This window comes from Hydra viridissima, unplaced genomic scaffold (genome assembly GCF_058129835.1).
Source record: "Hydra viridissima isolate aposymbiotic clone 2 unplaced genomic scaffold, HvirCarnegie_v1 scaffold_5, whole genome shotgun sequence".
In the NCBI taxonomy this organism is placed as follows: Eukaryota; Metazoa; Cnidaria; class Hydrozoa; order Anthoathecata; family Hydridae; genus Hydra; species Hydra viridissima.
Window position 1 is genome coordinate 3,843,612 of NW_028324304.1, and position 16,981 is coordinate 3,860,592.

General features: G+C 29.4%; 4 pseudogenes across 2 annotated transcripts; all 4 read left to right on the plus strand.

Moving 5' to 3' along the window:
* The first annotated feature begins 2,787 nt into the window (after nt 1-2,787).
* LOC149888048 (uncharacterized) lies at nt 2,788-5,236 on the plus strand (annotated as a pseudogene).
* A 1,891-nt stretch (nt 5,237-7,127) lies between these two features.
* On the plus strand, nt 7,128-16,958 carry LOC149888049 (uncharacterized; annotated as a pseudogene).
* On the plus strand, nt 11,503-13,067 carry LOC149888050 (zinc finger MYM-type protein 1-like; annotated as a pseudogene). The gene is made up of 3 exons (XR_016452386.1): nt 11,503-11,936; nt 12,057-12,246; nt 12,340-13,067. The product of XR_016452386.1 is annotated as a zinc finger MYM-type protein 1-like (transcript).
* On the plus strand, nt 13,632-15,774 carry LOC145184043 (uncharacterized; annotated as a pseudogene). Its single transcript, XR_016452383.1, has 2 exons — nt 13,632-13,827; nt 14,041-15,774. The product of XR_016452383.1 is annotated as an uncharacterized LOC145184043 (transcript).
* Nucleotides 16,959-16,981: the final 23 nt, after the last annotated feature.

Sequence of the window (16,981 nt, forward strand, 5' to 3'; positions counted from 1 at the left end):
AGCTTCGAAACGAGAATAAAACGATGGAAAAGCTTCCTATTCGCGAAACAACTGTGAATCAGATGATACGCGATTAAAGAATGGTTAAAAATTCTCTCAATTTTGACATAGTAATTTTAATTGTTACTTTGATTGAAACAAACAGTCAAATCATATACAGTTTTATTTTATCTGTAAATTATAAGCGTAGTTTTGCAAGATTTGCAATTGGCAAACTTTGTGGGAACTATACGGGTTACCCACCGGGCATACCCATATGGGCCCCAGAGGAAAACCGCGGCCATGATCCGGCGGGTTCCCGATGGGTTTCCCATATGGGTACCAGTTGCAAACCCAAATGGGCCCCTTACGGTTTTAAAGTACAGGATTTGACTGGAACCTATACGGGACGCAGTTGCAGACCCGTATGCGCCCCGTACGTTACCCTTCTGTCAATGTTGGCTTGGTTTTAAGCCAATCATTTCCATTCTTTTATTAAAATTTTAAATAATTACTCCCAAATTAGGATTTTTGTTTTCTTTTTCATAATTTTATTGTAATTTGACATGCTTATGCAAAATTTCATTTAAAAACGTTCACTCGATGAAAAAACATAACCAAAAAGGTCTATGCTCAATTAGTTTTGGAAGCTACTGTATCCTGAAAAGAGACTTATTCCAAAACATCATTTTATGCTACATTATCCCGAATTTATGGTAAAATATGGGCCTTAAAGCAAATAATGGTGTATGTATTTTTAGGCAAAACATCGATTTGCTAAAGAACTTGCTTCTGTTGTTCTTAATTTCAAAAGCATTTGCAAAATTATTATACATCGTAGTCAACTCAAACTAGCAAATACATTTTTTAGTGGGTCTTTTTTAACAGAATATGAACAAATCCGCATATATGATACAGTAACTGTAGGCAATTTACAATTAGCAGTATCGAATAGTTTGCGCACAGTTTTATATGTGGACAATTGTGATGAAATATATCTTGCTCATTCAGTTAGATGGCTGTTTTGAAACAAACCGGATTGTGTTTTGTGCAAGGACATTGTTGAAAGTCATCCTCAGTTTGGAGAGCTAAAGTGAATTGTTTCTCTAAAAAAACAAATATACTTTGTATGTTATCCATTTGAAACATTGCATTTTCAGGAACGTTTTCAAAATATTTTCATTCTTTTGAAGTTAAAAATCTTGCAATTCAAATAAACTGCTCGTTTTACATACAAATCAGCTCAAGGACAATCATCCATACAATGTCATATGTATTGCCGGAGGAGACGGCACATACGGACATTTTGTAAATCTGAGATACACAAATTTTTAGAATAAAAGTTTAGATTAGAAATATTGATTTTTTTTTTCATTTATGCATTACAAAGCGAAAGATATATAAATCTTAATAATTATTAAATATGTATAAATGTTTAATTGTATATGAAATCAGTACTGTGTATTTATATATATTCACTTTAACTAGTCTGCATTTTTGTCGTGTAAATGAAATGCTAAATGACTCTATTGTTTTTCCAGTGCAATGCAAGTTTAGTTTGAAATCAGATAAAAACTTTGGCTTTGTCTACGAAAATGATGGGACAGAGGATGATGAAACTAATTTTGAAATAACAAAGCATTTAGCAGAATCACACACAATTCTCATTCTCCTCATAGATGGTCACCAGTGGGCCAATGCTAATTTGGTAAATTAATTTAAATTACAACTTAGAACGGCTGCTGAGAAGCTGTTTTTAGTTGGAATATAAACGAATTTACCAAATACTGTTCACTATACAAACACATTAGTAATGTGTAAATTGTTTATTAAATCTTTTTTTTATCATAAGTTCTATGTAATATTTTGAAGTCAGCATTTACTTGAGTGTCTTAACATTATAAACTGCTTTTACATATTAATTATTATTTTTTTAATACAGCCAATATCACATTCACCATTAGTGTTGCCTTCTTTGCAGCCAAATCAAAGTACTTTACTTTCCAGTATTACGTTTTCAGAATGTAGTGTTTCTGTTAACAACTGCCACCTAATGAAAGCTGCAAATGAGGCGTTTGTTTCAGCTAATTCGATTAAAGCCTTTCTTGCAGAGCACACTGTAAGTAGAATACTTAAATGATTTTTACTTGCTTTTACATAGTTGCAACTTACTTGATTTTTAAGTAATAATTTTTGAAGTAATAACTTTTCTTGCTTTTTTAGAAATGAAAGTTTTTAAGGTTTTGTGAACAGTAATTTTTTAATGAACAGCAATATCATTTATTACTTTATAAAGTACTTATAAAAATACTGAAGAGGTTGATTCTGGTTAAGTTTCAATCTCTACTAGAAAGCACATCATTCGACCTGTTTTGTACAAAATGATAAGTGTTTATGGAAATTATCCTGATCGGTATCAAAAGACTTCGGTGGCAGCAGTGCTAAGTGAGGCACTTGTACTTCCAGCATGCATTTTTTATGATTCTACTTATCATTATGGCTTCCTGGAGAGAGGATTGGAAAATGCTAGACGAAAGTTACTTAGTGTTTATTAAAATTATTTAAATTAATTGAATATAAATTTTACTGTAGATGTTTACTAATTTTTTTTTATATTACCAACTTGCTTTGCATTTCCCTTGTTGTGTGTCATTGCGTTGTAATTTCTCCATTTAAAATTATTCATTTTAGCAACTAAAAGTGTATTTGAATTATTGTCTTATTTTTCTCATACAAGCGACTACATTTACTAATTTTCTTTTCCTATGTATATTAGGACCACAAAAAAAAGTTTGTTTGTCAACGTTTTGTTTTTGACAAATTTGGGTTCATTCATCAGATGAACCTTCATTATCCTGACTGATGCTTAAATTTCCGAAATTCAGGATTATTCCAGAGCTGGTATTTTGTTGGGAATATAATCTATTATGTGACTCTTTTTATGAGATATCAATCTTTAGTGTATAATATTCATACTTTTTTTATTATAAATGATTACAAAATAATTGTACAGAGTTTGTAAATAAATGATTTATAGCAATTAAATTGATAAGATTAATACAGTTTTAGGCATTGAACATAATAACACTCTATAAATAAAATTTCGAACAAATTTTAATTGGGTTTATTATGTAATTTATTTTATGCCCGCAAAAAACCTTTACACTTATTTAAAAGAGGATTTTATAACATATTTAAATTTAATTAAGTTAAAAATATTATCTAAATATTGAAAATAAAATGGTCAAAGTAAAGGACCTCGAAAAATTTATGGAAATTTTTTTTCCAAAAATCGAGAAAAAGGTAAAGCGTTTGTTGCTAAGCAGTTTATGGAATGGGGTTTACCCAGAACAACTGCTTACAATAAAATCGTAAAATTGGAGAATGGATCTCTAAAAGGAAAAGTAGGAAGTGGTCGAATGGCTAAGGTAGCTATTAAAGAAAATGTTCCAAAGATTGCTGCATTTTTTTGAAAATAAGTCAGGGTGCTCCCCAAAAGAAAGTAGCTCAAGTTTTTAACTGTGGTCAAACTCGAATTTCCCATGTATTAAAAACAATGACTAACATTCGAACTTTCAAAAAAAACAAATCGCCCAGATTGAAGCCATCAGCAGAAGAAAGCTATACGTCCTAAATGTCGCAAATTGTACAAAAATTATAAAAACTTGGATTTTGTTATGGATGATGAAAGCCATTTTACCTTAAACAACAGCACGTTAGCTGGTAATGATAGGTTTTATGCCGCTGATCTTTCTCAATGTTCTGACCAAGTAAGATACAATTAGCGTAAAAAGTACGAGGACAAACTCTTAGTTTCTTGTTGCAACAGTCCCCCGTGGAATAAGCCCTCTTTATATTCATCACAGTAAGCAGGCAATCAACCAGTACACTTGTAAAGAGATACTAGAAACTTTACTTCCTGTAATATCAGAATATTATAAAAAAGACAATAAGTTTATTTTCTGGCCTGATCTAGCTCGATCACATAATGCTAAGTCGGTCATCGACTTTTTAAAATTGAAAAAAAATCAAAGTTGTACCCAAAGATATAAACCCAGCTAACGTTCCAGAAGCAAGACCAATTGAAAACTTTTGGGGTGATTTAAAACGGCTAGTGTACGAGAATAATTGGAGAGCTGAGATTTTGGAAGAGCTTGAAGCAAGAATTAGATATTGTTATTTAAAGATGAATAAAGAAATTTTCCTTAGTCAAGTAAAACATCTTTCAAAAAAACTTTATAATATTGCTAAATATGGTATTTAAAATAATTACTTTAATAATTTATAAACTACGTATACTAACATATTAACAGTTGAAATATTAAATAATAAAACTTATTAGTTCTTAAAATAATAGTTTTTAAATTTTGTCCAAAGTTTTATTTATGTATAAGTGTTAGTAGCATATTTATTTGTAGATTGATATGGAATTTCATTTCAAATATTCCGACTGCATGGTTGATATCCCCAAAACCTTTAATCAGACTGTTTCAGACCCAATTATAAAATAAGCTTTAATGTCAAATAGTGTTTACATCAAAACTGTGGGTGTAACGGCTTCTAAAAAACATTATGGTTTGCATTATTTTTATTAAAGATCTTTTCTTTTTTTTTTTCAAAAGATGTTTTGCATGGAATTAACTTTTAGGTATGTTTGGCACTTTTACGTTTTCTTTACATTTATATATTTGTTTTAGATTGGAAAGCTTATTATGCATACAAGCTTCTATGCTCTCTTCTGCGACAAGAGGGGAAACTGAAACGTTCTGCTCCAGAAGTAGCCATTGAAATCATTCCGATATGCAGTGTAAAAAAATATTTTTTAGTTGATTTACATTGCACGTAAATTTAAAATTGAAAACAGCAAAAAATTATAATTTATAAATATATAAATAAAACTTATCGTAATATTGTAACGGACATAACAATTAGTTTCATTACAAATTTAGGCTGAGGATGAATTGCAAAATGTTGCAGAAAAATTGGAGTCCCCTTACCCGGTAATATTAATGCAGGGGGTCAAGGGAGAAAAAATTCTCTCCATAAAGATCGCAACTGAAAAAACTTTGCTTAAAGCCAGCACATCTATCGTAGAAGGCATTAGTCGTTTATTAAAGCTTTTTTGGTGTTTACCATCGAATACCAGCCATCAACAATCATGTTTTGGCAGTTTCTGCAAGATATTTATGGGCTGCAGTACGGTTCGTTGTCTAATAGAGTGGTTGAGCTGCAATCAACACTCGCTAAATATGTTTAATTCTTACTTAAATGTGTCTTTTACTTATCATAATATAAATAAAAATTTACAATTTTGTGTTATTTTTTACTTATTTCTAAAAAAGGTTTTATTGCTGTTGACGCCGTCTAAAACCCTAGCAATTAGTTAACCGTCTAAACACCGTATAAAATATCTTGAACTGTTTTATTTCAGCAATTTCTCAAGAAAAACAAAATAGTTTTTCATATTCTACGGATTATTTTGTTACTTCAACAAACTACCCGTTAAATTTACGGATTCACTTGTTACTTTTGAGTAATGGATTGAATCCGTTAAATTATTACTCCGTTAAATTAACGGCGAACTCCTATATAATTTAAGCCTTGCTGATAGAAATATGCAAAACAGGGACTTAAAAACTGATATCCTGATTGGAGCTGATTTTTGTTAGTCCTTTATCTAAAAATACTATTATTAGGGGAAATTATTTTGATCCCATTGCAATAAGATGCCAATCGGAGTTTTATTTAAGTGGTCCCATGAATATTAAAAGTTAGAACCAGCACTGTAGCGTAAACACTGCTGATGTCATGTTTGTTGGATCAGATTCATCTCCTAAATCGTTTTAAAACAATCTCTGATATCGAATAGGAGTATATGAGAAACTGATGCTTGTGACTGTGAGATTGTTGATAGGTTTCGTCACACCATTAAATACGATAATACCCTCAAACGGTATAATGTCAAAGTACCCTTTAAAGATCCTTCACCAATTAGTGATAATTATGACTTATCCCTACGGGATTTTGCTGATTTAAAATGGATTTAGATCGCGTTTAAATGACATTTAAATCAATCTGAACGTTTAGGAATCAATTCTAAACTAATTTGGAATATTTAAAAAGCGTTTAAACGCTTAATCAAAACCTCATCAGGCTTTATGACATTTAATCGACATTTAGTTGATGTTTAACCTAAATTTTGAAATTTACTTTAAATTAATCAAATTCGATTTCATTAAAAAAAGAAAAAAAAAAAAAGTTAAGAGGATTTATTTTTTGCTAGAAAAGAAATTAAATAAAAGTGATTATTACTTTTTTAAAGAAATGTTTAAAAATGCCTTATAACTTCAGCCACAAAACAACACATTTAGAAGACATTCACAAATACTACTTCTTTTGCAATAAAAAAAAAAATTTCTTTCAAATAAATGTGTTTATAACGTGGAGTTTTTAGAAAACACATTTTAATTAAACAATATTTTATAAAGTAACTTTTTTAACTCAACATAATATGTAAAAAAATGTAATTAGTATACATTCTAATGACTTTTATAAAATTTTTGTATGCTTTTTCAAAGGTCATTTGAATAATTGTTAATTTCTTTGGTTTCCTTATTTCTTATTTTCACTTCAATAAAAAGAAAATATTTTTTAATGAAATACCTACTATAAGAACCTAGAAAAGAATAAACCTAAGGTATGTTTAATTTTTATACTTTTAAATTTTCTTTTTGATTGTTATGTATTTTGTTTATTATTTTGAAATTCGTTTTATAACCTAGGAACATTATAACATAACATTATAAGATCAAAAGTATGAAACAAAAATGGAAAATTAGTTCTAAAAATGTTTAAAGCTAAGGTCATCTTAGCTACACCTTAAAGTTATATCAATACTTTCATAATTGTTTTATTAAATTGTCAGAGTAAAAACTTTATAACATTGAACTTAAGTTAATTTCTTTTGTTTTTATAATCAATATTTTCTCAGCACTGCATATTTCTTTCTTAAGACCCCTGTAAAAAAATTCTACATTCTCAAAACAACATGCAAATGACGACTCACTTTTTTTTTTTTTTTTTTTTTAATATAGTATCACTAGTTTACGTGTTTAGTTTTATTACAATTACAGTATAACTAATTTTATTTTTCAGGTGATAAAGAAGTTGATGTTAATGTTAATGCAGAAAGTAAAAAGTGTGACAAATTAGATTTTGGTGACAACGAGCAACTTGTAGTAAGAAAAAACAAAGCCATGATTATAATCAGGGTTTGGAACCAGAGCTACCCGTAGTTGATATTTTTATGAGGAACCAAGATGAGGTAGTAAAATTTAGACCTCAGCTCTAAAGCCTTGGTGGTAATAATGGCAATAACAAAAAATAACTATAATAATATTGTATATTTCTATGCTTTTAAGTAAAACAATTTTTTATACTAATTTTTCATATCTAATGTAGTTGCAATTTACTTACAATATAGTAAAGCTGTCTGAATTTCCACCTCCACCTGCAAAATTGAGCAAAAAATTGCAACCAAGTAATTTATATGCAGAAAAATCGTGATGTGGTACCACAAGATTCTGAAGTTGATCAGTTGTGTCAGTCTTTATATCTTTGAATACTGTTAATATTTATAAAAAACATATAACATCTATAAAATTTTTTGCAGATGCAGCTTGGTTTCTTAAAAAGTTTTGTATAATATTTTATTTTTAATTAAGTAATGTAACTTTATCGTTATTTACTTTGGAGCCAAACCATCCACTGTCCTGCAGTCACCTTTTGTGTCAAGAAGAAGTTTGAATTCTAAGATTCCTAAAAACATAATAAAATGGAACTATCAAGTAGTATCTCTAAATTTCCTAATGCTTTTAATTTACATAACTTTCACCTTTAGATGAAATTTTATGACCTTTGAACGTATTTAGTATTGTAATTCCTACGCAAAAAATCCCAATGATATAAGTTTATTTAAATCAAATTTTTTACAAGTTTTTAGTAAAATTTTCATTAAAAATGACTTTGCAACATGATGTAGTTATATAACTATTTACATTGTAGCTAAAGCATCAGTACTTTCATAATCTCTTTGTCTGTTAACTAGAATATTTAGTTCCAGGATTCCATTACTGAGGCAAACAGCGCCTATATCAAAAGACAATATTGTGGATCAATCAAGTAATACTTTTTTTTTTTTAGCTTGACTTGGTGTTTGTATATATGTACATGTTTTTTATATACTGTTTATGTTATTTAAAAATGAATTTTTTATAAAAATGCTTTTTGCATACTTAATTTAATCCAATGGTTTTTTATATTGTAGTTAAACCATCTGTATTTCCATAACTACCTCCAAAACTAAACAGGAACTTTCAAACAGACAGCAGTTGTATCGCAACTGCACCCCAAATCAATGAAATGGATCAAGCGAGTAAGTTATTAAACTTTAAAAATTTTAATTTTGTTTGATGTAACCAATACAGTTTCTTAAACTATAATTTTTCTTTTACCATTATCTCTGGATCTTATAACTGTGAAAAATGGACTTTGATTAAATATTGCATAAAATTTTTTAGGTATATGTTTTACAACATACATTTAAAAATAGATTAAAAAAAAAAAAAAAATTAAGTTTTAAAAAAATAATTCAGTAAGTATACCAAAATTTTAGAAGTTTTTTAAAAATCTTTTTCTTATATGAATAATGTAATGTATTTTACAGAGTTCCAGAGTAAAGTTCTCTATCAGCTAGCAAATTTGGCAAATGAAATTAAAGATTTGAGAATAACAATTGAAATGATGGGTATACCAAGTTCAGAACACATAGATATTGGGGAAGTTCATCTGGAAGTTATTGTTGGACCTATTCAGACCTTAAATGGATATAGAAATTTAGAGGAGCAGTGTGGAATACTTGCAAATAAAACAACCTTAGTTAGTAAATAGCTGATATCTTCTATTTCAAGTTCAATATCCTGTCATTTAAAACTTGACTATGATGTTAAAACTTTTATTCAAGACTGTTTGTTTTGATGTCTAAAATAGATTTTTGCTTTTACTGAATAAGCAGAATTCGTATTTTGATTCTAAACTGGAATTTCATATCTATTAAAAAAAGCATTTTTTAATAATTTATTTGTAGTTTCACCTTCTTTCATGAATTGGCGGAACATATACTAAAGATACTTCAAAAAATCTCTTAAAATGACTTTTTTCTAATTTTGTCATGCCGCATTTAAGTATGGATGGAAAAGGCACACTTAAAAAGCTTCCATTTAGAGAAACTGCTTTATGTCAACTTGTTGTTGGTAAAGTATTAAGTTTTTTGTTTAGCTAAAATCAACTTCACGTTATAATTCTATTCTTTAATGTATTTCAAATCTTAAACACCATTAAAACTAAAAAAATAGTTTTTGAAGGGTATGATATAAACCTATAATACGTTGAATAGGGCTTTCAAAGAGCATAGTGCAATCTGATTAACTTTTTTTTAAATATTTCTAAAAACATTAGTAGAATATAAAAGTAGTGAAGCAATTTAAACGATTTTACTAATCTATTGGTGCTCAATCTACGGCTCCTCTTGTACCACTGTTGATTTTTTGTATTTAATTTTTTGCATCCACTTGCTAAAATCTTCAGACCCTTAATCCAACATTTAGTGTAAACGTTAATACTGATTTAATTGTTTTTAGAATGTGTAATGAAACGTGATTGTCAGGCCCGGATTAAGGCGTAAGCAGTGTAGGCTTCAGCCTACACAACCACGGATTTAGGAGCACGGGCACTACATACTATCCTTTTTTTTTTTTTTTTTAAACTAGAAAAATTGTACAATCTGTAAAATAATTATTGACAATAAGCACAATACTATCCTGATGTTATTTTTATTTAAATAATATCGGAAATTTGAAATAGTAATAATCAATGCGTTTTGTCGTGCGGCCTTCTAAACCTCGTTTTATTTTTAGATTGTTATTTTTCCGTAGAACCGGTCGCACACCGATAACGTATGTGGAGCCGCAGACGGCAGAAAATGCCAGTGCGTTTACTTATTTATATTTGTCGTAGCTCGCCGCCGATGGTCATAAATTTGGTAAAATAGTATTTATACTATTTTACCCAATTTATGACCATTTTTTAAATTTTTTTTAAAATATTTTTTTTTATTTAAAATATTTTAAACGATTTTATAAAATATTAAATAGTATTAGTATTTCGTATACACGCGTCACGTGCATCAAAAATTCCTCCGTTTGATCGTACGTATGTTTTGTTAACACTATTGTAACTTGTAAATTTAAATTATAAAGGTTTTACTTTAGTGCGAGTAGTGCGTTTTATATGTAGTTTAGTGTTCGATATTTATGTAAAAATGGATCAGAAACGACATATTAGTGGAGCCCAAGCGAGAAAGCGTGTAATTTTTAAAAAAGAAAAAGAAGTGATTTTACTTAGTAAAATACCTAGGTTAAATAATTTTTTCAAACAAATAAATAACATTACCCCCAGTTGTGTTGAAGATAATAAACTAGAATCTTCAAATGATATAACTATTACTAATAATTGTTCTACTACTTCTACTTCTCTTCAATGTACTGCGTCTTCTTCAGATCAATCAGTTGTTGATGTAAATGAGGAATCAGAAAAATCTGAACGAAATGTCATTCCTAATCCTCTTACGCAGAATAATACAAATAATTTAAAAGATCCAGCAGATTGGACAAATAGTAATATATGTCGTAATTATATTGCAAAATTTGGATGTGATCAGAACATTGATGCAGATTTTACCTCATCAAAACGATCTTATTCTGATTATGATCGTAATTGTAGTAAATCAATCTTTACGAAAAATCGAAAAAACGTAGAAAATGTTTCACGGAAATGGCTTTTTTATTCAATTTCAAAATTTGTATTATTTTGTGCTCCATGAAAATTATTTGGATGCAGTACTCAACTGGGAGATGCTGAATTTAATGATTGGAAAAATGGACATTTACTTATTTCCAGGCACGATAATTCTTTGGCACATAAAAATAATACATTAAGTTTTATTACATTACAAAGTGATGTAGGTAGAACTGACACTCAATTGGCAACACAACTGACTGAAGTAATTAAATTTCTCGGTGCAAAAGGTTTATCATTCAGAGGTGATAATGAACAATTTAACAAAAATAACAATGGGAACTTTTTGGGAACGTTAGAGTTACTTGTTAAATTTGACCCTTTATTGCTCAACATGTAGAAAAATATGGGAATAGAGGGAAAGGAACTCCGTCTTATTTATCATCCACAATCTATGAAGAACTTTTACTTTTGTTGAAGAATGATATAATAAAAATTATATTAAAAGAATTAAAAGCAGCCAAGTATTATTCTTTAATTGTTGATTCTACACCTGATATAGCAAACGTCGATCAACTTGTTATTGCATTAAGATATGTTTTACCTAGTGGTGTACCTGCAGAAAGATTTTTAATATTCATTCCAAACAGTGGTCATAAATCTGAAGAAATGAACAATGTTGTAATGGCTTTTCTTAATTCACACAATATACCAATTGAAAATTATCGTGGCCAGAGCTACGACAATGCGATAAATATGTCAGGTCAGTATTCTGGATTGCAGTCAAGAATTAAAAGTTTTAATTCATTTGCAGAGTATGTACCATGTTCTGCACATTCTCTTCACTTGGTCGGAACGTGTGCAGCATATTTGAAGAAAAATCTTTGTGTAAAAAATTTATCAGTAACTCGCTGGAGTGCTCGTTTTGATGCTTGCCATGCTTTATTTAATTCTTATGCATTTATAATTGAAGCTTTGCATAGTATAGTTGATAATCAGAAAGAAAAAGCTGTATATAAAGTAGAAGCTAATGGGTTGCTTGCAAGATTAAAAACTTTAGAAACTGGTTTAATGATATGCATATGGAATTCAATATTAAACAGGTATTTTTCACTCTATAAATTAATTATTTTTAAATAATAAATTATGCTTTCATTTATTTTATTTTATTAGGGTCAGCTTAATAGATAAATAAATTAATATAAAGTTTAATATGATTTTAGTTTTAATGCTACAAATAAAAAATTACAATCAACTGACATTGATCTTCATACAGTATTAGACCTATATAATGGCCTTGAAAATTACTTGGTACAGATCAGAGATGATTTTGATGTTTTTGAAAATAAGGCTGTAGAAATTACTGATTGTTCGGAGTATGCCAAAGATTCCAAGAGAAAGAAAAAGAGAAAGGTATGTTTGACTTATTAATTTTAAAATACACATAAAATAATTTGAAAAAAGTCATAAACATTAACAACATTAAAAACTATTTTTTTTTTTTAGGCTATGGCTGATGAATCAAGATCTCAACCTCTCACAGAAATTACAGGGAAAATAGATTTTGTTAGAAATGTATATTATGTGATCATTGATACTCTTAAATGTCAACTTAGTTCAAGAAGACAAGCTTATGAAAAAATATCAGATTTTTATGGGTGTATACCCACATTGTATAAAACACCGAGTTCTATTGTTATAAGGAACACATGTGAAACTTTGGCAAAATATTTTATTGATGTTGAAAACTCAAGCTTACTTATAGATGAGTGTATTCTTTTTTAAAAATTAATTTCCACGGATAAAAATGTAAAATCTGTTCTCTCTATGTATAAGTACATCAAGACCAAAGAATTAGAGTGTATGTTTCCAAATTTAGAAGTAGTTATGCGTATTTACCTTAGTACAGCAGTTTCAAACTGCTCAGGCGAAAGAGCTTTTTCTGTACTTAAAAGAGTAAAATCCTGAGGTCAACCATGAAGGAGGAAAGACTGAATGCATTAGCAATATTTAGCATTGAAGCAGAATTGGTTGAAAAATTAGATTTTAATGATACTATTAACACATTTGCCCATCAAAAAGCAAGAAAAAGAAAAGTATAAAATAATGGTTTGTTACTTTTTGTAATATGATTATTTTATATTTTTATATATCTAAAATATATTTTGTTTAATTTTAATTTTATGTTTTTATTTGTTTTCACATAGGTATTATATACATGTACATATTGATGTGGCTAATAAACCTAAAATAAAGTTTTATTAGTTATTCAAGTATCGAGTAGAGAAATATGTAAAAAAAAAATTTTAATTGGGGGCACCAAATTTTTTACAGCCTATGGGCACTGTAGACCTTAATCCGGGCCTGGTGATTGTACGTTAGGGTATGTCATACTAAAAAATTTTTGAAAATGACATTTGGGGAGTAATTTTTTTATGGGTTGGGGTAAGTTAAGCAATATTCAACCAAAAAAAATTAAAAAAAAAAATTTTTTTTTGTGTAAAAATCAACTTGAAAAATGTAAAAATGCGATAAAAAATACATTTTTACAACAAAAAATTAGCAAAACTTTACATTTTTAATTATCTAACTTAGACTAATGGACTTAAATGGATTCTAAGTCCATTTGTAATTGTAATCTATGAATTATAAAACACAGTTACTTAGTATTTGCTTTGTGTTAGTAGTGGATTTATTTATGTGCCTGCGATATCAAAAAGTTGCAATTTTTGTTGAATTTTTCTTTTGGTTTTTTAATATAATTATTTTTAATATAACTATTTTTGTTTAACAGTGAATGATAAATAAAATAAAATATTGTGTTATGGAGAGTTCAAAGTTGAAACAAACTAGACATAATTCTACAACTAATTTAACTAAATATCTTGGAGTAGGAAAAGATTGGCTGGAAACTGAAGTTCCTACACTGAGGGATGTACTAAGGAAAGGTCTACATATTCAAGAAAATTTGCTTCTTTCTGACAATCTTGATAGGTGAGTTTTTTGACACGATGTTGAAAAGTGCAATTTCAATCTATACCTAGTGGGGCACAAGACATCCAATGACATCCATAGGACATACATTAGACATTTGGATGTCCGCTGGGTATCTTTGGATATCAAGTAACCACTAGGTATGAAATATTACAATAATAAGTATTTCTAACAAACAATTTTATAACAGTTTAAGTTTTATATTTTTTGTAGGAGATGTCATCTATCTGTAAAAGAAATCTCTGTGGTATTGGCAGACTTGGTATTAAAACAATGGTCTCAATCCAATGCTTTGTTTAAGACTCCTGTAGTCATATCTCAAAAGACGCTTTCAGATAAAATTTTAACTGCCTGGATTAAGTTTAGAGACATTTCTAATCGAAAAGAAACAAAAGAAAAAATTGTCAAATTGTGGGAAGGAAAGCTTGACAAGTTGTTGGATATAACAAAATGTAGATGCAAAATATTACTTTGCACAGATGAAAATTCTCCATGTAAGGAGCTTAAAAAATGTGCTGCAGGAGTTCACATTTCATGCAGTTGCTCTAAAGATATTAAGGTGCCACAACTTGATTTACTATGGCTAAGATCTCAAAGAGATAAGGTTGGTGAAAAGTCAGGCTACCAAATGTATCAAATAGACAAGGTAGAAACAGAAAGACAGGTTAAGGCAGGGAAAAGAAAAATAACAGATATTGCATCTTTAGAAAAAAGAAAAAATTCGATTAAAAAAGCTCATATTAATATACAGGTTCAAACAGAAAATGTTGAAGATGAAGTTTATGAATCAGTGGGGCATGACTTTAATCAAGAAACTTCACTTGAAAATATTAGGAATGCAAATGAAATATCTTCTGAAGACAGCTCTAACAATATCAAACAAAAAACTTCCCCATTTGTTACCATTAAACAAAATTACATGAAGATCCCCAATACAGCACTAGCATCTCTTCGATTTGACATATCACCTGCTGCTACATCTGCAATTGTATCTGCTTTTCTTCAAGATTTGATCAAATCTAATTACTTGACTCCAAAAATGGCTTATTTAGCATGTGATCCTAAAAAAATATGGAGAGCGAGACAAGAGGTTATGGATAAAACTAGAGTTTCATCAGAAAAACTAATTGTTGAAGTGCCTATCAAAGGCATATTTGTAGATGGAAGAAAAGATCCTACTCTAATTTTGATGGAAGATTCAATTACTAAAACGTTTTATCGAAGAATAGAAAAACAAGAAAACATAAGTGTTACTTCTGAACCAGATGGAAGCTATTTGACCCATTACACACCTTCAAAGGGTCCGAACAAACCAGCTAAAGAAGCTGCAATCGGGCTTTATAACTGGATGGTTCCTAGAGGTATTGATCAAACTATAATTGTGATTGGATCAGATTCTACAAATTCAATGACTGGGTCTGGTAACAATGGCGGATTGTTAACTCATCTGGAGAAACTTATTGGAAGAAAATGTTTTTGATCAATTTGCATGTTGCATACAAATGAGCTACCTTTAAGGCACCTAATTGCAACTCTTGATGGGCCTACACACTCCAAGGATGGATTTAAAGGGCCAATAGGCAAACTATTATCAAAAGTAAATCAATTAAAACGACTAGAAAAGTTTGAACCAATTAGACAGATTGAACCTCTGATTAAAATTCCAGATGAAATTTTAAAGTCAATGTCCATCGATGCTCTACTAAGCTACAAGTTAATTTCTTGTCTTGAATCAGGTATCTTGAATCCTTCACTTGTCAACAAAAAATGTGGAAATCTTTGCCATAGCAGGTGGCTTACAACTGGTCAGGCAATCCTTTGGCTTTATATTAGTGAACATGGCTTGGAAGGTGATATTTTAAAAAATCTAAAAGTTCTTTCTCAGTTCGTGGCTCAAGTATACTTTCATATGTGGTTTAGAATCAAGGTGAAACACTCTATTGTTGATGGGCCCCATCATCTACTCAAACTTATTTATTTATTAAGATGTCAAACAGTCGAAGTTAAGGATGCCGTTACAAAGTCTATTCAAAATGGGTCATTTCATGCTCATTCTGAGTCTCTTCTTATTTCTCTTCTTGCAAGCTCATCAAATGAAAATAGAACTTTTGCAGTTAACATGATTCTGAAAGTTAGAGGAGACTCAGAGCAAGGTGATGTAAGTGTAAGAAAACGAAAAAAACCAACACTTAACTTTGATGCTGTGACTCTCCTTGAACTTATTGACTGGAGTAATGAACAAATCTTGGAACCGAATTTCACATGCAATATGACAAAAGGAGATTTACAAAAAGTAGTAGATTCTCCAATGGAAGTACCTTACTATCCTCTCCACACCCAGTCATGTGAAAGAGTTGTAAAGCAAGTGACTGAAGCAGCAGCTGCTGTTTCTGGTTTTCATAGACGCGATGGTTTTATCAGAGCAAGAATAGAGCACAGAGATGTTATTCCAAATCTGAAATCCAAGAAAGATTTAATCAAACTGTTTAGTTAATGTTCAAGCTTGATTTTTGTGAAAATTTTATTTTCCATCAAAACGTGTTTTTTTTTAACATTTTATGTAATTATAGTATATTCAGACAAATCCGTGTACGTCTATAAAACATTTTGATGTTTCACATATAACAATTACAGGCAGTTCATCTGCAAGTTTTAAATTTTTAATACTTTTTTAGTGTTATAAAAATTTATACCACGTGTTATAAAAATGTAACTTAGTTTTATCTATTGTTTTCATTTTAACGGTATTTACTTAAATATTGCAATTTTCATGTTCATTTTTACCCAAAAAAAAAAAAAAAAAAAAAAAAAAAAATTTATTTCAATGTTGTTTAGAAATACCTACCACATAATAAAATCACTCCCCAAATTGTTATTTTTGAAAATTTAAAATTTTCTAAAAGTATGACATACCCTATTGTACGATCACAGCATCGGAAATACATTCATTTATTGGTTCCCATCTTAGAATGGCTCCCATCCGTATAGTTGGAACTGGGAAAAGTTATTTAAATGCTCATTTTTCAAATTTTCAAGATGGAGAAGCTGGATTGATCAATTTAAGTAAAAAAGATGACGAGTGTCATCATGAAGACGATCTTGATGACAATAATATTATTAAATTGTCATGAGTTTATATGTATTTTCATCAAAC